Consider the following 22,411-nt stretch of genomic DNA (forward strand, 5'->3'; position numbering starts at 1 on the left):
ACAAGCTGTAGGAGCACTGAACTCGTATTTCCATATGGCGTAATTGGCTGAAGTTGAGTAGCAGTTGACTCCTTTGCTGTAACAGTTTGCCAGAGTCCCCATCTCTCCCTCTTGTCCCACATCCAAGTGCACTTAACTCCTGTAGAAATTTGAGTTGGCGACCCCTGATTATGAGGGTCACTTTTTGATATTCTACCCATTTCCCTCTCAGAATGGAAACCATTGCACACATCTCCCCTCTCCATATAATCAATACCTTAAAAACCAAAAACCAAACCAATTGCCGGAGAGTTGATTCCAACTCATAGTGACCCTATAGGACAGAGTAGAATTGCCCATAGGGGTTCCAAGGCTATAATCTTTACAGAAGCAGACTTCCACATCTTTCTCCCGTGGAGCAGCTAGTGGGTTCAAACCTGAAGGGGAAACAGGCTTTGCAAAGCCGAACACACGAGCATCCTCATGTGGTCCACTAGTTCACTACAGCATGTTAAGTCATCCTTATGTAAATCCCTGGTATGTAGCCACTATTGTCCAACACCCCTATAAAACCTCTGCCCTCCCACTGCAGGGTGAGGAGATCTGCTTTGGTTCTGTGGCCACCCAGGACTTGGCCTTGTATGTAAGTCTTCCAGATAAACTTCTTCACTTCCACACTGGAGTTGCCTGCCTCTTTCTTTGGTCTCTTGGCACCCTCCATTTTCTGGAGGCAAGTTTCACGTTACTGGTCCATGCCTGGACAATTGGTGAGCCAACCAGGAGACCAAGGAAATGGCAAGTGGGAGTGAGGCACCTGTGGGGGAACTGCTGGGTTGGCCAGTGGCCTCCACGTGGGAAGGTCTAGCCCATATGCTTGATCAATGCGGACTGCCGTGTGAGTATGGGGATGCCCCAAAAATGCCAAGTGACATAGCCTAGTTTTGGGCAGACATGTGCCTTCATAAGTGTGAAAAAGAAGCTAGGAGAGCAGTAGGGGCCGTGGGATGGCCAGTGCTCTGGGTTATTCAGCTGGCCACTGAAGCCCAGCTAGTTGCTGAAGTGCACATAAGAGATTTGCAGAAAGAGTTACTGTTGGAAAGGGATGTGTGGCAGTCATGCGTGGTCACAGCTGACACATTATAAACAGCCACATCCATGAACAGGGTGAGCAGCTAGAAACACTCGCCTGCAGGTTTTACAAAGATGGAGGAGGATTCCGGGGCTAGGGGAACAATTCTAGCCATTGCTCAAAGCCCTGCAACAATGGGACTGGAGGCAGTTGGAGGGGCTGAGCAAGTCCCTAAAAAAAAAAAAAAAAAAAAAATCCTGTAACACCCAGCCCAAAACAAGAGCTTAAATACTAGAAAAAAAAAAAGGAGTAAAAAACCATTCAAGACAGCTTGTGCTGAGCAGCCTTGAAGAGACCTCGGAGGCCCCCTCTGGAATTCTCTGATAACTGCCCCCACCAAGATAAGCAAGCATCAACATAGCTGCAGCTGTAATAGCAAGGGGAAAACTAAAATAGGAGGGAGCCGCATCCGTGTTACCAGGCAGCTGGGCTGAACCCATGCTTGCATTTGTATAGTGGAGGCATGGCCCCACAAATGACTGAGGGCTCTGACAACTTTGCCCAGACCTTCTGACTTTCAGAAATAATTAAGTCTGAGGATTAAGCCCAGGTCATTCTGTCACCAGGGAGAGCCAAAGGCCTTAAGTTACAATAAAGTTCAACGAGGAAATGAAAAGAATTGCACGTCTTGGGTTTTTAGACAGGTGACTGTCATCTCTATAATACCTGGCACCAAAATGAGGAATATATTTGGGTCTGAGGTCACCGTCATTGAGAACCTTGTCCAAGCCTGGCTATGGATAAGTCCCTTCGAAGCCCCTACAAATCCCTATGATATGTATTGATGGTGTTGATGTATTAACGTACACCTTTGTAGCCTTTTGCCTCCAAGTCCGGATGGGAATTGCTGCAGTTAGGGCCATTTTAGTGGGGTACATGGCAACTGTGACGTGGGCTATAGCTGATAGCCTGGGCACTCAATCTGGCCACTACAACTGTCAGACTGACATATAAAGCAAGCCCCCAGGGGGATGAGACATCTCAATAAAAAAGAAAAAAAATTAGTTCTGCTCCTGATAAGCTTTTGTTACTTGTGTGGTTGGTCACCAGAAAGCCCCCTACGCTGAGACGGGAAAACCCCCAAAGAGCAGACTGCAGAAGCTGAAGCGTCCTGTGCTCCAGAGCAAGCAGATGTGCAACCGACCAGCTCCTGGGTTTAAAAGAGGTCGGCCGCGGAGATTCCCACACCATCCCAGACTGGGCCAACACGCTTGGGCTGCTCCTGCCGTTAGAAAACTCCAGACAGCGTAGGAAAGTTGGCCTTCCTATGAGACCCTGGCCAAGGCTAAAGCCTGCCCGGGGACAGATTCCTGAGCCAACAGGCCAGGGCGTTCTGGGCAGGTAAATAATATTGGGGACTCTAGAGTCTTCCATTAGAGTCTTCACTGGATCTCGAATGAACTCTTCATGCTCTGTATCACCCCCAAGTCACAGGGGTGATTGAGTACTCAGTGTTGTTGTTGTTAGGTGCCTTTGAGTTGGACGCTATGCATAACAGAACAAAACCCTGCCTGGTCGTGCGCCATCCTCACGATTGTGCTTGAGCCCATTGTTGCAGCCACTGTGTCAGTCCATCTCACTGAAGGTCTTCCTCTTTTTCAGTGACCCTCTACTTTAACAAGCATGATGTCCTTGGCCAGGGACTGATCCCTTCTGACAATATGTCCAAAGTATGTGAGACAAAGTCTTAACCATCCTCACTTCTAAAGAGCATTCTGGCAGTACTTCTTCCAAGACAAATTTGTTCGTTTCTTGGCAGTCCATGGTGTATTCAATATTCTTCACCAACACCATAATTCAAAAGCATCACTTCTTTGATCTTCTTTATTCATTGTCCAGCCTTTGCATGCATATGAGGCTATTGGAGACGCCATGGCTTGGGAGTACTTCAATGGACAGGCTCAAATGGCTGACGGGAGTGGACCAGACAACCCCAGACTGAAGAATACATCTCAGGCAAACAGTCTGAAGTCTCAATGCAGCAGTTCACTGCAAGGGCATTTCTCATCTGCGCCATATGCTCGGTCCAGCTATCTTATGAAATGTGTTTCTTTTGTATACAACTGTTCATCATAAAAGATCTGGGTTTCCACAGAGGTCACTGCCTTAAGACTAAGATGGACAGCCTGGGTGGCTATACCCGGGCAACCCCCACCTCAAGTCCTACAGAAGATAGAGGAGGGGAGGTGGGAATTGTTAATGTTGTCTCCTTCTCTACCAGATTATCTCACAAGGATGAACGAGCCCTTCACCCGTGGGCCCCAATGATAAAGGCTTTTGCTTGAGCTACCAATCAGACCAACTGTTGGCTCTGTGAACATCTGAACTGAGATGACAAATCATCTCCCCACATTGTTCCAGCTGATCTGTCAATGAGGAGGACCACCTCGTGGACCAGCTGAATGTGTAACCTGGTGTACTGAGAAGACCATGTGGTAAATGAATATGGTCAACTCCACTACTTGTGGAAAACATCTTTCAAGGTATGAAAACTGCACGTGGACAGTACTCCAACTTTAGAAGGAAATTTCTCCCTGTGTGTTAAAAATGTAAACGGCACAGAACTGGATGGTTTGACTTGGAGAGCAGAAATTTTAAGACTAAGTTTGATATTACTTTGGACACAGGGAACTTGCAGGATGTGACCAGGTGGTCTAATGTACGTTGACTGACTAAACCAAGTCTGAATTAGCCTGATCAGGCAATAGTAATACCTTGTCCAGTAGTGCTGAAAAAAGGAGCTTTTGTATTACTTGTACTGAAATGTGTACTGTTCATATAATGTGCCATGTTGGGAGAAGTATGCTGTTTTTACATAAATGAATCAGGACATGTTATATACACATAAAATTGGACAAATGCAGCCTTTTGATCTATTCGGTTGGCTTGGATTAAGCTCCAACTGTGGTGGCTGGTTCAGATCTGTCCTCCAAGCAGGGCTGATCAATCTGCTGAGGACAGTCCTACTCAACCAAAAAACCAAACCCACTGCCGTCGAGTCGATTCCGACTCAGTCCTACTAGTAACCCTTATTAAGTGCTGCCTCAATTGAAGCACAGATACAACATCTACAGCGGTTATGCACCAAACCACGGATGCAGCTCAACATCCAAGATGGGTGATGGGCATACCAGGACTTGGTACTGCTTTTTTTCTTTTTCTGGCACACTAATGGGAGTCAAGGGGTGGACTGTTGAGGCAATGGTCTGCCTCTATGCCTCCCAACCACGCTGCCTAAGTAAAGGCCTTGGTCTCAGAGCCTTCTCTGATAAGAGGCTGGGAATTGGGTCATCTTCTCTCTCCCAGTTCCAACTCCTTATAGAAGAAGCCTTCCCCCGTTCTGGGCACAGGGTAACTTTTTGTCTCTGGTACAGGCGTGGGCACCATATGGTACCTGGCCAACCCCACTTCTGTACCTGTTCCAGGTGGGGAGGGAACTGGGTCCCTGTGCTGCAGTGTAAGAGGAGGAATGTGCCAGATTGTAAGAGCCGGCCTCGAGGGGTGGACTGAAGGGGAACTACACTTCTCAAGGTTGAACGTGAGCATCTTCATGCCGTCTGCTAGTTCACTACAGTTTGCCAATTCATCCTTATGTAAACCCCAGCTTGTAGCCATTGTCGTTCACCACCACTATAAAACCTCTGCCCTCTCGCTGTGGAGTGCAGAGATCTGCCTTGGCCCTGTGGTCACCCAAGACTTGCTTCATACGTAAGTCTCCCTAATAAACTCCTCTGCCGCCACACTGGAGTTGCTTACCTCTTTCTTCAGTCTCTCGGTGACCTCCATTTTTGGAGTCAAGTTTCACATTACTGGTCCATGCCTGGATAACTGGGAACATTGGGGACAGAGTCCATGTGTCCCCAGTGTGTCCCCAGTGCCTAACGCAGAGCTTGGCACACAGTAGGGCCTTAGTTAACGTTGTTGAATAAATGAAGGAACTTCTCCAGGTCACACAGCAAGAATAAGCACTTCAGTCTTCTGACTTTTTTTTAAGCTATAAAAGGGAAGGTGGGAGACAGGGGGTGTCTTAGTGACCTAATACTTGTCCCTTGAATGCATCCATGAAGGGCCCTCATCTTTGCATCTGTTGGCTGAAACACACTGGACCATCCCAAAGGGCCATTGGTTCTGCAAAGCTTGAATTCTGTGGAATGGTGGCTTGGGGATTATTTTTCCCAGCAGGACTGCTTCTTCACTTACCAGCGTTTTATTAAATTCTTTGGAGCTTTTTTCCCTTGACGTTGTATTCCCAGCATGGTAGCACGACGCCTGGGTTTTTCGGATCTATGGACGAATGTTTGTGGAGGAGGTTAAGGTGCTGCAGGGCCTAAGAGTTCATTGGGTGGAGCCTGAGAACCTTTCCTCAGGTGCTGAAGAGAAGTGGGCGTGGCTGGGAAGCGCCCATGGGTGTGGTTCGTGACCAGACAAAAGGCTGGGGGCCGGTGCTGGCACGTGGGCACGGGTTTCCCCCGCTACACACCTGCATCCCTGCCTGCTACCAGAGAGGGCGCTAGGGCGCCAGGCCGTGCAGGAAGAAGGACGCCCTTCCCGGAAGTGGGCGGGGCCATCTCAGCCCCGTGGCTCTGACTGGCTGGTGCACCGCAGGGGCGGGTCCTGTGGGGCGCCCGGCCCCGCCCCCCGAGGCGGCGGTTGGAGCTGTCGCCGTTATTTGCAAACCGGGGCGTTGGTGGCGGCTGCAGCTTTTCAGACATGTCGACTGTGGTGAGCGGCCTGCCCGGCTGTTTTTGTGCAGATAGCCGCGTTAGGAGGAACAGACGCTTCTCGGAACTTCTGATCCTTTCATCCAGTGTCGGCGCCCCGCGTCTCCCGGGGAGCAGGGTGTGGGGTGCGTCCGGGGTGGGCCCTGAGGGGACCCCAGGGATGAGCCGGGGGTCAGGAGCGCAGGGATGGAGGGCGGTGGAGTGACCCCTGGAGCCCCAGCGACGCGACGTGTTTGGAGTTCTTTGACTTGAGACTTTGACAAAAACCAAGTGAAAATAGGGCGACTGTTGAGAAGTTCATTGGTTCAGTATTCAAATTATAAGACGTGCAGCCTTGGGTGATATTAGTGATTGATACGTTTTAAAAAAACCCAAAATCAAAACCAAAAAACCCAAACCCGTTGCCGGCCAGTCGATTCTGACTCACAGCGACCCTATAGGACAGGGTGGAACTGCCCCATGGAGTTTCCAAGGAGCCGCTGGTGGATTTGAACTGCCGACCTTTGGGTTAGCAGCTGAGCTCTTAAGCACTATGCCACCAGGCCTCTGATGGTGTAAGTGGTCAGGAATGGTTTTGTGGTCGCATTTGTGTGTGAAAGTTTTGGCAATTTTGAAAGATTGAAACAAACCATACATGTAGTTGTTTAAAAGAGCATTGAAAATGGAAAGTCCCTGTTTTTTGAGCTTGCCTTCTACTCACCACACTCCTTCCTACTGTCCTGTTTTCGTTTTAGCCATGGAGTCAAGTAGGACTGGAGATCCTAAAGCACTGAGCCCTCATTGTGCGTGTTTTGGACAACCACGTGGAGTCTGGAGTCTGAAATGACCCCTGAGGAGGCCCAGGGATGCCAGCTCTGTGTCATTTCCCCTCCCCAGACCCCCTGGCTTACTGGGGAGATGGCTGTGGTGCTGGTTCAACATGAAAACCCGATCTAACTTTTTTTCTCCTCCAGAACAGCCTGTGACTTTGTCCTTTCCTCTGTCCCATTCCTGCCACCATAATCACTCCAAGTCTTTCCTGGGTCTGGTTTTATGCTCACAGGTTCTTATCCCAGCACCAGTCTTCTAGCTTCTTCCTGTCTAATCCACGCAGTGTGCACTGCCAGAATTATCATCATCCTGCACTCCGCTTTCATCACATTATTTTCTGTTTAAATACTTGTTACTGTTTTCCAAATCCATCAACTCCTTTAGTCCAGATGGATTTTACCTGCGTTTGCCCTTGTAGTACACGGTACAGAGTTACCGTGAATATTATGTCTCGATGACAAGGACAGTTGCTTGTGTCTCTCGAATTTGTCACAACACGTAGATGGTTTTGTGGAAACACTGTGGTGAGCAGGGACAGTTCTGAGACAGCAGAATGCTGATGTCTGGGGAAAATGCTTCAAAAATGAAAACTGTCATGGATTGAATTGTGTCCCCAAAATATGTATCATCTTGGCTAGGCCATGATCCCCAGTATTGTGTGGCTGTCCCCCATTTTGTGATCTGATGTAATTGTCCTATGTGTTGTAAATCCTAATGTCTCCCTGTGGTTAATGAGGCAAGAGTAGGTTATGTTAAAGAGGATTAGGGTGGGATGCCACATCCTAACTCAGGTCACAGCCCTGATCTGTAAGGGGTGTTTCCTTCGGGTGTGGCTTACATCACTTTTTATCTTACAAGAGATAAAAGGAGAGAGAATCAAGAAGAGGAATAGGGACCTCATACCACCAAGAAAGAGCGTGTCCTTTGGACTTGGGTTCCGTGTACTGAGAAACTCCTAGACCAGTGGAAGATAGAGGATAAGGACCTTCCCCCAGAGCGGACAGAGAGAAAGCCTTCCCCTGCAGCTGGTACCCTGAGTTTGGACTTCTAGCCTCTTAGACTGTGAGGGAATGAATTTCTGTTTGTTAAAGCCATCCACTTGTGGTATTTCTGTTATAGCAGCAGTAAATAACTAAGGCACTAACCTTGGCAGGCAGGGGAAAAATCCAAACTGATAACTTTGTTTTGTTCAGCTTCAATTCTACTAGGGAACTTAACTTCATCATTATTTATCTTTAAAAGGAATGGAGGGATTTGAGTAAATTATCTTTAAGTTCCCACTGAGCCCTAAAATTCCAATTTTTCGTCATCTCTTCCCTTGATCTTTCTCCTGAAATTAAAACTGAGATGTTTCTGGATCCTAAATCAGAAATATATTTAATTCTTCTAATTTTTTCCCTGATGTATTATGAATTTTTTTTCTGGGTATGTGCTTTCAAAGAAAAATTGGATTAGGACTTTGGCTACTTTTTAGAAGAGTAGACTAGATGTCATACCATTCTGTTTTCCCTACTTGCAGCTTTTCATTTGTGAAGGTGATGCTTTCAATTTGGTGTAGTCCTAATGTGTTTCCTGCTCTTTTGCAGACCCGACAAGGTCATGGGCACAACAGAGCAAGTTTCAGCCTGTGTTTGGGCAAGCAGTGAAAAATGACCAGTGTTACGATGACACCCGGGTTTGTCATGTGGCCGGCCATAGTTCCTTTTGCACATAATCAAAAGAGGGAGTATCAGAGGAGTGTTCCTTGTGCTTTCTTTGCATAAGGTAAGTAATTGGACCCTCTGTTCTAGCAATCTCCGTATTATTGCCATGATAGATTGACTCAGGAGATTGAATGCTCACTAAGAATAGCAGAATTGCTTGGGACCATTAAAAAAAAGCTATTGCAGAAAACAGAGTGGGGGGAGAGAGCAGGCTGTCTCATTAGGGGGAGAGTATTTGGGAGTGTGTAGCAAAGTGTATATGGGTTTTTGTGTGAAGGATTGACTTGATTTGTAAACTTTCATTTAAAGCACAATAAAAATTATTAAAAAAAAAAAAAAAAACCTCTAGCGTCGAGTCGATTCAGACTCATAGCAACCCTATAGGACAGGGCAGAACTGCCCCAAAGGGCTTCCAAGGAGCGGCTGGTGCGTTTGAACTCCCGACATTTTGGTTAGCAGGGAGCTCTTAACCACTCGACCACCAGGGCTCCACTGGGACCATCGTTGTTGTTGTTCGGTGCCGTCATGTTGATTTTGACTCATAGTGACCCCATGTACAACAGAACAAAATGCTGGCTAGTCCTGTGCTTGAGGCCATTGTTGCAGCCACTGCGTCAGTCCATCTCACTGCGAGTCTTCCTCTCCTTCGCTGACCCTCTACCCTGCCAAGCATGATGTCCAGTAGACTCTGGTAACTGAGGTTGAGTTCTCCAAGCCTTGCTAACCACATCAGATTTTCTCTAACAGAGGCTCAGCCAACAGAATGATGACCTCTGCATGGAATGCCTTCTGTGGATGAAAAAGATAACTCCAAGGATGCTGTGAGCGTGGGCAGGCAATGAATTTTACGATTTGGTTAGCGATCATTGGTTTTCGCAAAGGCTTTTCTTTTAGAGCACAGTTATTAAAACAATCATTTTCAAGTTGGGTAGAAATTTGTAAAAAAATGTTTCTGTGAGGTCATGAGGACTGAAAGCTTTTGGTTTTTTGAAAAGGTGCATGGTAACAGGAGCTCAGGAAAAAGCCCTAGAAGCATACAAGTGGAAACTTTGGGCAATAGTAAGTTTGAGCAGAGGATTTAAATAGTGAATTGTTGTTGCTGTTGGGTGCCGTCATAGCGACCACATATGACAGTAGAACTGCCCCACAGGGTGTTCTTGGCCATCACCTCTTAGGAAGCAGATCCCCCGCAGGTTTTCCTCTGCGGGGCCACTGGGTGGGTTAGAACCTCCAACCTTTTGGTTAGCAGCCGAGTGCTTAACCACTGCCCCACCAGGGCTCCTTAAACAGTAAATGAATGATAGAAATAAAGGCTCTTTGCTGAAAATGGGTCTGCATGTACTTGAATTTGAGTGGGCTTCCAAGCCCTCCTTTCTCCTGACTTGGAGAGCCCCCTCCAAGGTGGGAGATAAGGTAGAAGTTTGTTCATTTGCTGACTGTTCTTGCATAATGCAAATAACGATCTGTACTCCATCAGGAAATCCCAGAATTGCAGATAATGGGGGTGGTTGAAAGACTGTGAAGACAGATTGGAAATAGTTGTTGAACATAATAGTTTTTAGGAGGAAGATGAGTTTGCCGAATCTTCTTGCGGTCCAACGCGAAGGGCTCAGAGCTAAGGATGCAGATGTTGAGTTACGGTACAGCTGTTTCCACTCTGCTAGAAGCCGTGGGGAAAGTGCAGCCCCTGCTGTGTCTGAGCCATGCGTACTGGAGGTATAGTGGTCACGATAACCGGAAGTTTTCCCAAGTACTGCTTTCCGTTAAATTTGATTTCCCCCCCTTGGGAAGTCTTCCAGTTCTCTTGTATTTTCTCTCACAGGTGCTCATAGTAACGTTTTTTTTTTTTCCTAATATCTGATTTTTATTTTAGTTGTTGGATTGATGTAATATTACACAATAGAACCATCTCACTAAAGACATGGGGAGATGGAGGTTTTCAGGGAATAAATTTGATATTTATGTTCCAATGCACCTTTTTATCGGCAAAGTTGCTGAAAAACTCCTAAGCAGTATCTTTCTATTATAGTGCAAATTAATTTTCTTCTCGGATTCTTAAATATTACTGCTGAGATAATTGCTTTTGAGTGGCAAATAAGTAAATGACGATAGGTTTCCTGAATGATAATTCTGGAGTGGGGGTTTGACCTTAACGACAGCGGCACTCTATCACTTTGCAGTTCATTCCTTCACCAAGAGCAAGGAGAATTTAGAAACCTGACTTTTTAGTGGTGGGTTTCGTGGGGGGCAGCTGAGAAGACAACTACAGCTTGTCATTAAAGATGGAACACAAGTACACCATGATCTTCTTTGGATTTAAATGTTTTTATTCTCCTTTTGCAGATAAATTTAAGGATTTTTTTTCTTTCAAGAAATGGAGCTAGGTAGTTCTGAAACCCCAAATAGGCTTTTGAGTGGCTCATCTTTCTGTGAGGTCAGACAGTTCACTTCAACCCTCCTATCCACAAAAGATTCTGGGAGTCCCTCTTTGATGTAACAAATCTTGGGGAATCCTGTCCATTTCTGCCATTAGAGAGACTCATGCAGTTCCTAAGCTAACTGGATCTTATGATTTGGGTTTTACTTGCATTAAGTGGCTATCAACATATTTTACTGTTTTGCTCTTAGCTTTATGGGAATTAGGATGGTATAATTTGCTTTAAAAATCATCATGTTTGGACAAAGCCTTACTTTTTGGAGACGCCTTGAGGATCTTACCAGGCTAAATACTATCTGTGTGGTTCTGTTCATTTAATAAGAGTTCGTTTTGGAGGAGGTGACATTGGGGTAAACAAAGCCCAGTAACAGTCATTGGAAATAAGGTCAATATTTGGGGTCATTGGCTTTTACAATTGACAATTGAACATGTCCTCTGTGAGATATTCTTGTATTAAATTTAAAGTGTGTCTATGAAATGATATTTCACAAAAGCTGAAGTTTTTAGCCTTAAAGTCAATACGGTATAGAGGAAAGCAGTCAGGTCAGAGATTTGGGGAGTCGAGGAGTTTAGTCCTGACTTGACCCCTAAGTTGTCCTAGGACTTGGATATGTCCTGCTGTCCCTCTGCTTCTCTGATTCTCTACCTGTAGCATGAAGGATTGTATATCATGCTGATTTTCTGCCTTGATATTGTAGATGACCTCAGCAGTGCCTCTAACTTCCCATGGTTCTCTGTTATAATGTGATGCCTAATGAAGCTAGTTTGGTACTGAAATTTCAGCAAAAAAAGCTCATTATTTTTCCACCCGCACCCTTTATTAGTGCCAAAGCATAACTGGAAAGTAAAAGCTTTTTACTTGTGGCTGCTTTTCAACTCAGGTGAAGGCTGATCCTAGCAAAGGTGAGTGGTCATGCAGCCCTTCCAGAGAGCTCTGCGCCTGGGGAGCTCTCAGAAGGATCCTCTGTGATGGCAGGGCTGATCCTCCATGCAGGCCACTCCAGCCTCCTCAATCTTCTCTTTCAAGGTCATGATAAAGTCCTTGGAGCTGATGGATTAAGGCTTGCTCTGGCTGCGGGAATGCTTCCAGAAGAGCTGGATCCTAGGAGGGAGGGTTTCCAGCACCCGGATGCCCGCATGGAGAAGATGCCCTTATCTGCCGTGTCTGCTGGCTGCTGAGCAGTTACCACTTCCCACCTGGCTCCTGCAAGGAGAGACGCTGTCGCCCACTGAAGCTACATGTCCTCCAGGTCTCCATGTTCAGCTTCCAAATGGGACTGTAGGGGTTCACTGAGAGTGCCCAGGTTCCTCCTTGATCTGTTTTACTGTCAACTGGATGTCTCTTGCTGGCTGAAAGGAAGGCAGGGCAGGCGAGGGTCTCTGGGTGGTCATGGCCATCTGTTTTCTCCAAGCCTCCCCATTCTGGTGATTGGCCATGTAATTTACCGCCTTACAGAGACACTTTCAAAAGTAAAAGGTGGTGCTATCTGTAATTATGTGAGAAACAGCTATGAATAGGGCTGTCCAAGGCAAAGTGGGACATTTGGTTGACCAAGGCTTATAGAACCCTTGGGTCATCCTCTGTCTTCCAGTTCACCCCTATCACAGCAACAATGGGCAGCAGTTCTCCAAATGACCACTCCTCCTCTTGGGAAATATTCAGAGTCCTCATCTGTCTCATGGGGATAATATTAGTACTTACTACATAGGTACATGGTTCAGCTCTTGTGAGGCTGATTTCACCTATGCCAGACACTGGTAACCGTGCACAAAGGGATATATTTAAGTATCCATTGTAATAGCCAAAGCCTGAAAGATCCTAAAAATTTGTCAATAGGGCACTGGTTCTTTCCTGCTCGGATTATGATGCAGCTGTTAGAAACAGTGATTAGATTGAGAATGACTGCCTGTCATGGGAGGGCAGGGTTGTGTCCATGGGGTGACCCCAAAGTCAAAAGTAGGTCAGGAGGTCGCGTCTGCAGACACAGCGGTTGAGTGGGTAGGACAGTGCAGAAGCAGCGATTGGTGGGCTGATGGAGAGAGGGGCACTAGGTCCCTGGTTGGAACTGGGCGCTTTGAGGAGGAGACCGGAGAATCTACTGTTGTGGGTGTATGTGACTGCATTTAGCAGGTGCTGGGAGCAGCGGGGAGGGCAGAACCAGCATCTGCTGTAGCCGTGACTAAGGTCCTGGGATGCAAAGGGCCTCCTTCCTCCCCCTTCAGAGGAGCTCACAGTGGGCTTGAACATGAAGGGGGAAGGAACTGAGCAGCAGCTGGAGAAGCGGGTCAGTCAGGAGTTGGGCCCCTCATTTCCCATCCACACCTGGTGTGAGGGAGGGATCAGAAAGGACAGTAGACCTATCAGACGTTTCAGCCATGTCCATGCCTGACAGAGGGAGGAAGGAGGGGACAGCAAGGTGAAAGGGGCTGTGACAGTAAGCATGAAGGGTGCCTGGAAGGTACGCTGTCAGTGAGGAGAGGAGTGGGCCTGGTGAGCTGGGCTTATCCAATAAGAAGGATCTATAGGGATGGCCACTCCAGCAGGTTCTAGGACACCCTGGGCCCAGGGAATCTTGCTTCTCCCTGTGTCTCAGCTGTGCATTAATGCTGGGGCTGGAGAGGTAGCTTTAGGAGCAGTCCCTGCAGCAGGCAGGGGGAAGGATAAGGCATTTATGAGTCCTCATGCCCTTTCCCCAGGCACACTGGGAAGACCTACCCCGTGAATTCACCCCAACTGAGCATTGCGTTGAATTTTCTTCAGATTTTTGCGCGTGTGTGTGTGTGTGTGTTTTTAAATTTTACATACACACAAAAAATCTATAGAACCCTAGCTTGAGAAACGGTGTCATGAGGTGACCAGGCCCTCGACAGGGCTCCCCAGAAGCTGAGGGTCCCGAGAGCTTGGGCAACTCCCAGTCAGGCTGGGATCCTACAAGGTCCCCTACTTGATGGCAGGCGTGCCCACGTGCCCAAAGGGAGGTAGAGCAGAGCCAGGTGAGCTGTGTTGCTTGCATCTGACATGCCTCTGGATCTCCCACCCCCTTTCCCAGCTGCCTGGAGCAGAGGCGATCAAGGTGCCACTCAGGGTCTCACCACGGGCAGTGCTTGACTGGGTGCCCCCTGTGGACCCTAAGGGGATGGCAGGGCTGGGTTGGCTTCTGCATGAGATGATGTTGAAAGCTTTCAGGGACAATCTTCACAAAATACTCCATGTGAATGGCACCCCTCGAAGTTATTCACATGGCCACTCTACTGCCATCCTCTCCAAATTATGGCAGCCATTGGACAGCTTAGCCTTAGGGCTGAAGCCCTCACCACCCCTAGGGCCTTCTATGGAATGGGCATCCCTTCCGCATGGAAGGTGTTCTCCAGACACTCTTCACTTACCTAAACTCATTTTTATGATGTCTCCTCTTCCATATACATGTATAGCACCCAGAATCTTGGTATTATTGGTTGCGTTGCTTTCCCTGAAGTGCCAAAATGAAAATTAGGGAAGCAGCGGTGCACATGGGAATGTTTTTGCCTTCCCCTCCTCATAGTACCTCATCCACACTTACATTTCCTCTTTCTCTCCTTTTATATGTCCATTGGAATGAGGAGGAAGAGGGTTTCTGCGCCCACCCTCCTTGTGGGGCTCTCCTGATGGCTGGAGGGAAGAGAACAGTTGTGCATGTCCGGGGCCACTAAGTGCGGTACGGCACCTGTGTGGGGGTGCCCAGGCCAGAACCCCACTTCACAGTGCCCCCTCCGCAGAGTATATCCCAGCGCTTCTGACTCCCAGCCCAGCTCCCTGCCTGGGCCATCAAGTGTTGTCTAGCGTGATTCAGTGGTGCAGGCTGGGGTTCAGAAACCAGGGCAATGCTAAGAAAGTGGGTTTGGAGGGCTGGAGAGAGGTTTTATAGGCACTGAAGATCCAAGGACCTCCATTGCCTAGATGAGGTCAGCTACAAGGAGAGCCTATGAATAAGAGAGGCAGACAGAGAGGGAGTGAGAATAAAAATCAAACAGAAAGAGAAAATAAATTACAAGCAGCTTGCTGGTCTCTTCTTCAGAATCTCTGAAGTAGTTCTTTGGGTGGATCACAGAAATGATGACAATGGTTTTGCCTTAGGGCGGCCTGTCTTCTCCCAAAGCCCATAGTTGTGCTGGGTAATATACAGCTGCAAAGCCAGAAGTAATGGCTTCACCAGAGACGAAAACAGCTGAGGTGCCAACAAGGCCAGCTGTGTGCTGACATGGGTGCCCAAGTTGGAAGTTGTGGGCAATGAATCCTCAAAAGCTGAGTGTGCTGGCCAAGGCTGGCCTGCCTGGAGTGGATCTTGGGGCTGGGCTGGGCTGCTAGGATTCCCAACCGGAGTGAGTTGTTAGAGGTCCGGTTCTGTGCTGCTGCCCATCCGGGGCCCTGATTGTGGGCTGGGTTGTACTCCAGGGTAAATGGAAAGGTTCAAATTTAGGGTGGGACCACAGAACCTCAGCACAGGTGGGCTGGTTGTTTCTGGGTCTGATGCCGTACTGTCATGGGGGGCAGTGTCTGAAGGGGCTGGTCAAATGGGAAGAAGCTCCCACTGTAGCTAGTGGGATGCCCCAAGAGAAGCAGCTGGGAAATTGGGGTGAAGTCTGTGGGGATGACCCAATGTCAGAAGCAGCCTGGAGACACGGTGGTTGAGGGGCTGGGACTGGGTGCAGTAGCTGCCATTGGTAGACTGATGGAGAGAGGGTCACTAGATCCCTGGTTGAAACTGGGAACTGTGAGGCGGCGACTAGAGAATTTACACTCATGGGTGTATGTGACTGCTGGGATCAGCGCGGAGGGCAGAACGGGCATCTGCTGTAGCCGTGACTGAGGTCCTGAGATGCAAAGGGCCTCCTTCCTTCCCCTTCAGAGGAGCTCACAGTAGGCTTGAACATGAAGGGGGAAGGAACTGAGCAGCAGCTGGAGGAGCGAGTCAGTCAGGAGTTGGGCCCCTCATCTCCCATCCACACCTGGTTTGAGGGAGGGATCAGAAAGGACAGTAGACCTATCAGATGTTTCAGCCATGTCCATGCCTGACAGAGGGAGGAAGGAGGGGACAGCAAGGTGAAAGGGGCTATGACAGGAAGGGGTGGGCCTGTTGGGTGGGGCTTCTCACTACACAAAGGCTCGATAGGTGTGGCCCCTCCAGTAGGTTCTAGGCCTAGGGGGTCCTGATTCTTGCATCTCGTCTACTATGGATTAATACTGGAGCCGGAAGGGCAGCTGGTGGAGGAGCAGTCCCTGCAGCAGGCAGTGGGGAGGACCGGGTGGTTCTGAGTCCTCATGCCCTTTCCCCTGGCCCATTGTGGAGACCTGCCCAGATCCTGCTGGGGTGGGGGCTGGGAGAGACATAGTTACCATGTGACCCAGCACTCCCACCCCTAGGTACTGAGCCAAGAGAAATGAATACTTTGGTTCACACAGAAACCTGCACGTGAATATGTGTGTGTGTATTGTTACATTTGCAGTTTTACCTGCTTTATGCATCTCCTAGATGAGAGACTATTGAGATTACCCAATTTTTCTTGAGTGGCTTTGGAACTGTCTTTAGTGATTGCTCTGGGGATAACAAATATATATACCGAACATTTCACAGTCTAATTAGAGTTCATATCTTACCAATTCTGGTAAATTGTAGAAGCCTTACAGTCATATAAATTTCTGATACCCCCAGTCTTTTTATTACACTTGTCAGATGTATTAACACGTACATGAACTGAACCCCACGTATATGACTGAGACTGTAACGAACGAGAAAAAAGCTAATATAATAAACGTGCTTTTGTTGTTGGGTGCCACTGAGTCGATTCCGATTTGTAGTGACCTCATGTGACAGAGCCGAACTGCCCTATAGGACTTTCTTGGCTGTAATCTTTACGGGAGCAGATGGTCAGGTCTTTCTCCTGAGGAACCACTGGGTGGGATAGAACTACCAGGTTAAGCCGAGCACTTAACTGTTTTGCCACCAGAGCTCCTTAATAAAACCAGGAGCTGTAGCTAAAGCCATATGCCCATGAGGATAGAGAAATGTAAAATACATTGAAAATTCATTACTATAACAGTAAATGACCCAAATATAAATTTGGAAAAACAGAGAAAACCCATGATTGAAATCAACAACAAGAAATTTAAATTTAATAATTTTAAGAATAAAATATAAATTAAAATAAAGTAGGAGCCCTCCCTGGTGGCGCAGTGGTTAAGCGTTTGGTTGCTAACCAAAAGGTTTGCAGGTTGAATGAACCAGCGGCTCCTTGGAAACCCTATGGGGCAATTCTACTCTGTCTTATAGGGTCACTATGAGTCATGATCGACTTGATGTAATAAAAGTCACAACAGATAAACACTAGGACAGCTGCGGCTTCTTGGAGACAAGGCTGAAGCCTTCAGGTCCAAGCCTTCACTGGTCTCGAGACCAGAATATGTGACACAGACACAGGGGCTGGAATCACTGGGGAGGCATTGAGAGGGGCAGAGGAGGGGCGTGCTGGGTGGACTGCGAGACTCAGAAGGTCTTGGGACTCAGAAGGCCTTGGGACTCAGAAGGCCTTGGGACTCAGAAGGTCTTGGGACTCAGAAGGTCTTGGATTCCTTATTTTCAGGGGTCAGGAGAGTAGGGAACTGAGGCCTCTTTGCTGCATTCTGTTGACCGCAGAGGTGTCTATAACTGTTCCCCAAAATGTTTTCACCTGGGAGCTTGGCAGGGCAGACTTCAGTGAACATACTACAGCAGAAAGGGAAGGAGTCTGGGATCTAGGATAAGGAGGCAGAGCCCACCCACCTGGGGCATTTGGGTGGTCTGATGGAACAGGTGTGGAAGTGATGATCACACCCGCTCTGCCCTGACATCAATATAATTCAGTCTGGGGTTCTTCACATTACGCCCGGACAACTTTTTGGAGCTCTTCCCTTTCCCCCCAATGGTTATTTTTCTTTCTGGCGCCACCACCACCAAACCTTGCCCTTGCCTTTCAATTAAATAAAAGCATTATGCTGTGGTAACGAAAACAACGTTTATGGATTTAGTGTAGTCCCGTGTGAAAAGGTTACAGAAGATACTGCTTTTTGGTATGTACTAAAACCAGTTCTATTATTTACAAAATTGAAAAATAAAAGGGTCGTAAATAGGTACCTTGTAATCCTACCCCCTTAACTCATCCCGTGTGAGCACTGCTTGGACTTTTCTTCAGATTTTTGTGCTTTGTTTGAATTTATACAAAAACGTACAGAAAATCTAAAGAATCTCAGTATGATAAATGGTGCCATGAGGTGACCCACATCCTTGACAGGGCTCCTCAGAAGCCAAGGGCCTCGAGCGCTTGGACAACTCTCAGTTGGGCTGGGATCCTACAGTGTCCCCTACTTAATGGCAGGGATGACCACACACTCACAGGGAGGCAGAGCGGAGCCAGGTGAGCTATGTATGTTGCTTGTACCTGACATGTCTCTGAATCGCCCACCCTTTTCCCAGATGCCTGGAGCTGAGGAGATCAGGGCGCCACACAGGGTCTCACCACCCTCAGTGGTTAACTGAGTGCTCCTGTGGACTCTAAGGGGGTTGGGAGGGCAGGGTTGTCTTCTGCATAGATGATGTTGAAAGGTTTCAGAGAGAGTCTTCGTAAATAATTCATTGTGAATGGCACTCCCTGCATTATGCACATTGTTATGGATTGAATTGTGTCCTCCAAAAATGTGCTTCAACTTGGCTAAGCCATGATTCCCAGTATTGTGTGACTGTTCACCATTTTGTAGTCTGATGTGATTAGCCTATGTGTTGTAAATCCTAACCTCTATGATGTTAATGAGGCAGGATTAGAGGCAGTTATGTTAATGAAGCAGGACTCAAATCTGCAGGGTTAGGTTGTATCTTGAGTATCTCTTGTATCTTGTATCTCTTTTGAGATATAAAGGAGAGAATTGAGGAGAGAGGAGGGGGACCTCATTACCACCCACCAAGAAAAGCCAGGAAGAGAGTGCGTCCTTTGGACCTGGGGTCCCTGTGCTGAGAAGCTCATAGATTGGGGAAGACTGATGACAAGGACAGTCCCCAGAGCTGACAAAGAGAGAAAGCCTTCCCCTGGTGCTGGCACCCTGAATTCAGAGTTCTAGCTTCCTAAACTGTAAGAGAATAAATTTGTTAAAGTCATCAACTTGTGGCATTTCTGTTATAGCAGCACCAGATAACTAAGACACACATGGACAAAGTATAACCCTCTTCTCCAAAATACCCCAGTCATCGAACAGCTTAGCCTAGGGCCTAAGCCCTAAAATCTTCGGGCCTTGCTTGGAGTGGGCATTCATTCCCTGAGGACAGATGTTCTCAGGGCACTCTTCACTTACCTAAACTTACTTTTATATAATGTTGTCTCCTCTTCCATATATTTATGCACCTCCCAGTGGTCTTGGTTGTGTTGCTTTCCCTAAAGTGCCTGGTTGGAGTGGTGGGTCCAGAGGGGAGCAGTGACCCCGAGCTCTGCTGCCCAGAGGCTCTGTCCTGGGCTTGGTCAGTTACAGGAGACCAAGTCAGTAGACTGTGACAGCAAGTGTGTGATGCAAGCCCAGCAGCCCCTTCACACATGTCCTCTAGAATCCTGCCGGCACTGGAGCATCTAGAGGGTCAGCTGGACAGACGCCTCTCAAATGGCAGCAAATTCTGGTTCTATTCCTAAAACCAGGATATGGGTGAGGAGCAGAGGCTAGAAATGTGCTCCACGTTATGTTTCCCTCCTGACTTCTTCTGGGCACGTAGCACGTGCAGTGAGCCCAGAGTAAATATTCCTCAACCTGGGAGTGATCTTTACAGCAGGAGTAGACAGTGACACACAGACATGAAGGCTCCGCTACAAGACCTAAAAGTGCAGAAAGGAGAGGGCTGACCTCTCACCCACCTGGCACACCCTGCAAGGACTCTGTCTCCAGGGTCAGCTGTGTGTCTCTGAGATAGTTGTGACCCACTGGATGTCCCACATCATAGGTCAGCACCAAAACCCAAAACAACTTCTCTCATGCTCAAATCCCAAGTGATGCTAAGCCAGCAAATCTCAGGCTTTGATGTTTGGGAGGGGCAGTGGTGGCAGGTCTTGTGGGAATGATAATCTTGAAATAGCAAAGCAAGGAAAGATGATTACAGACATTTCACACTCAAAGCTCATAGGCATGTCTTGTTGTTGTTGTTGTTAGGTGCCGCTGAGTCGGTTCAGATTCATAGCAACCCTATGCACAACGAAACGAAACACTGCCCGGTCCTGCGCCATCCTCAAAATTGTTATGCTTGAGAGCTCATTGTTGCAGCCACTGTGTCAGTCCACCTCATTGAGGGTCTTCCTCTTTTCCGCTGACCCTGTACTTTGCCAAGCATGATTTCCCTCTCCAGGGACTGATCCCTCCTGACAACACGTCCAAAGTATGTAAGACGCAGTCTTGCCATGTCTTACTATTATGTAAATGAAATATGAAAAGGACAAAAGAGACCTCCACTCATATTTCCTTTTTCTTTCTGACTTCACCTCCCCGCTCCAGTCTCCAAGGCAGGAGGAATAACCAGGCTGCTCCCAGGAACCCTCTCCCATTGGAACCTACCTGCAGTGTCTTCCTTGTCACTACTGGAGTCATACCTCCTGTCTTCCCCCAATCTTTAGAAACCCATTAGAAAGGGTGAGTGAGATCAGAGGTGAAGTGACTTGTCCCATTTCTCTTAGTTTACAAGTGAGGCAACAGGGCTGTGACAGCAAGGATGGCCACAGAATTAAATGCTACCTGCCAGTGTTTGCACCAGACCTTGAGAGGACTCAGAGGTGACGGTACCTGGGCAGGCCTGAGGAATGGTAGCTGACAGGGGTATGACTGGAGTGTGGGGGACAATCTTTAGAAACACAAACATCAAGAAAGATATTAGAGGGAGTGGCATACCATTTCTCCCTACTCCAGTTGAGGTCATCCTGGCTGACTTCAGATCACCACTGCTCCTTCCCCTGGGTTCTCAGCCCTTCCCTGGGCTCTGTGAAGTCAAGGACCTCAACACACCAATGCTCACAGTCTGGAAACCTTAAGAGACGAGAGTGGAGGTGAAGGACTTCCCTTTCAATGTCTCACTTCCCTGTTTCCACTGGATCATTCTAGCTCTGGTCCCAATCTTATCAACCTGAAATTCCAACTGTTTTGGACACATATTGGGTTAGATGAGTTCACTGAACAGACCCTGTACCAGGCTCAGAGCATCTGCCCAAGAAAGCTCTCTGTGACGATGGAAATGTTCTCTCTACACTGTCCAATACGGCAGCCACTAGCCTATAAGGTTCTTGGGCATTTGAAATATGAGTGCTGTGATTCAGTGACTGTGTTTTTTATTTTAGGTAATTGAGTTGATTAATCAGTTAAATTGGTTTTAAAGAGTACATCTCTAGAGATCCAAAGATGAGAAAGATGTAACTTTCCTTGTAGGATAGTTTGCTGGTCTGGTCTGATCTTTCATTTAATAGGTATTTTCTGAGCACCTGTACAAGTGCCAGGCACTATGTGAGACCCTGGAGATACTAAAAGAGTAAGGCCGAGGAGGTAGTGGTTCTTGGAGGCAATTAGCTACATATTCCATACTCCTCCTTCTTCCTCTCTTGCTCCAGGCAAATAGAGACCAATTGTGCATTGGACGGCTGCTTGCAAGCTTTTAAGACCCCAGGTACTACACATTGGATCAGGAGGTAGAACAGGAGCCCTAAACACGTTATTAGATCAATTAACTGGGATGTCCCATGAAACTATGATCCTAAACCTCCAAACCAAGGAAGCAAATCCCATGAGGTTTTTGGTTGTACATAAGCAGCCTCACCAGCTACTCTTTTTTTTTTTTTTTGGCTTTGTTGTAAATACATCTATCGCACAACTTTTGTGTATTCAGCTTTTTACAGGTGTACAACTTATTGACAGCAATTGTAATAATCGGCTGTGCAACCTTATCCTTAATGTGACTTTTCCATCGCCCTCCCTTTCCACCTCCTGGATGGTGCCTGGCTACCATTACTGAACATTTTGATCAAAGATTCTATAGAAGAGTCCCAGTCAAAAGGGGGAAAATACAGAACAGAATTAAAAATTCTCATGAACTCCAGACTTTCTGGAGCCATGGAGGCTGGATGAATCCCTGAAACTACTGCCCTGAGATATCTTTAAATCTTAAGCCAAAAATAGCCCCTGAAGTCTTCTTTAAAAGCTTAAAGAGTTAAAAATGTTCTGCCTTGAGAATCATGCTCTTTTAAGAACTATCTATATGGGACCAAATTAACAACAGCAACTTGAAAGATTTGATAGGAACCTCAGGGAGCAGTGAGTTTATGTTAATGGCGGAGGAACAACTAGGAAAATGAAAGTGAGGATTGTTGCATGTAATCAGTGTCACCGAATCATACATGTAGCAACATTTGAACTGGTGTATATTTTGCTATGTATATTTTCAACAACAAAATAAATTAAAAAAAAAAAAAAAAGAATAAGGCCAGTACCCACATCCTACAGGAATTCTTAACAGGGAGGTCATCTGTAGACAGGGAAGTGAATCACCCTCAAACCCTGTGCTAGACATAATCAGAGCAGCAGTAGCAGGGCCCACTGTTTTCAGGAGCC

At 47.3% G+C, this 22,411-nt stretch overlaps 1 long non-coding RNA gene across 1 annotated transcript; it reads left to right on the forward strand.

The window, feature by feature from the left end:
* Positions 1 to 5,728: 5,728 nt before the first annotated feature.
* On the forward strand, positions 5,729 to 17,939 carry LOC111748052 (uncharacterized). The gene is made up of 3 exons (XR_002783983.2): positions 5,729 to 5,954; positions 8,226 to 8,403; positions 11,807 to 17,939. It is a non-coding gene; the product is annotated as an uncharacterized LOC111748052 (long non-coding RNA).
* Positions 17,940 to 22,411: the final 4,472 nt, after the last annotated feature.

Source organism: Loxodonta africana, chromosome 11 (genome assembly GCF_030014295.1).
Source record: "Loxodonta africana isolate mLoxAfr1 chromosome 11, mLoxAfr1.hap2, whole genome shotgun sequence".
Taxonomy (NCBI): Eukaryota; Metazoa; Chordata; class Mammalia; order Proboscidea; family Elephantidae; genus Loxodonta; species Loxodonta africana.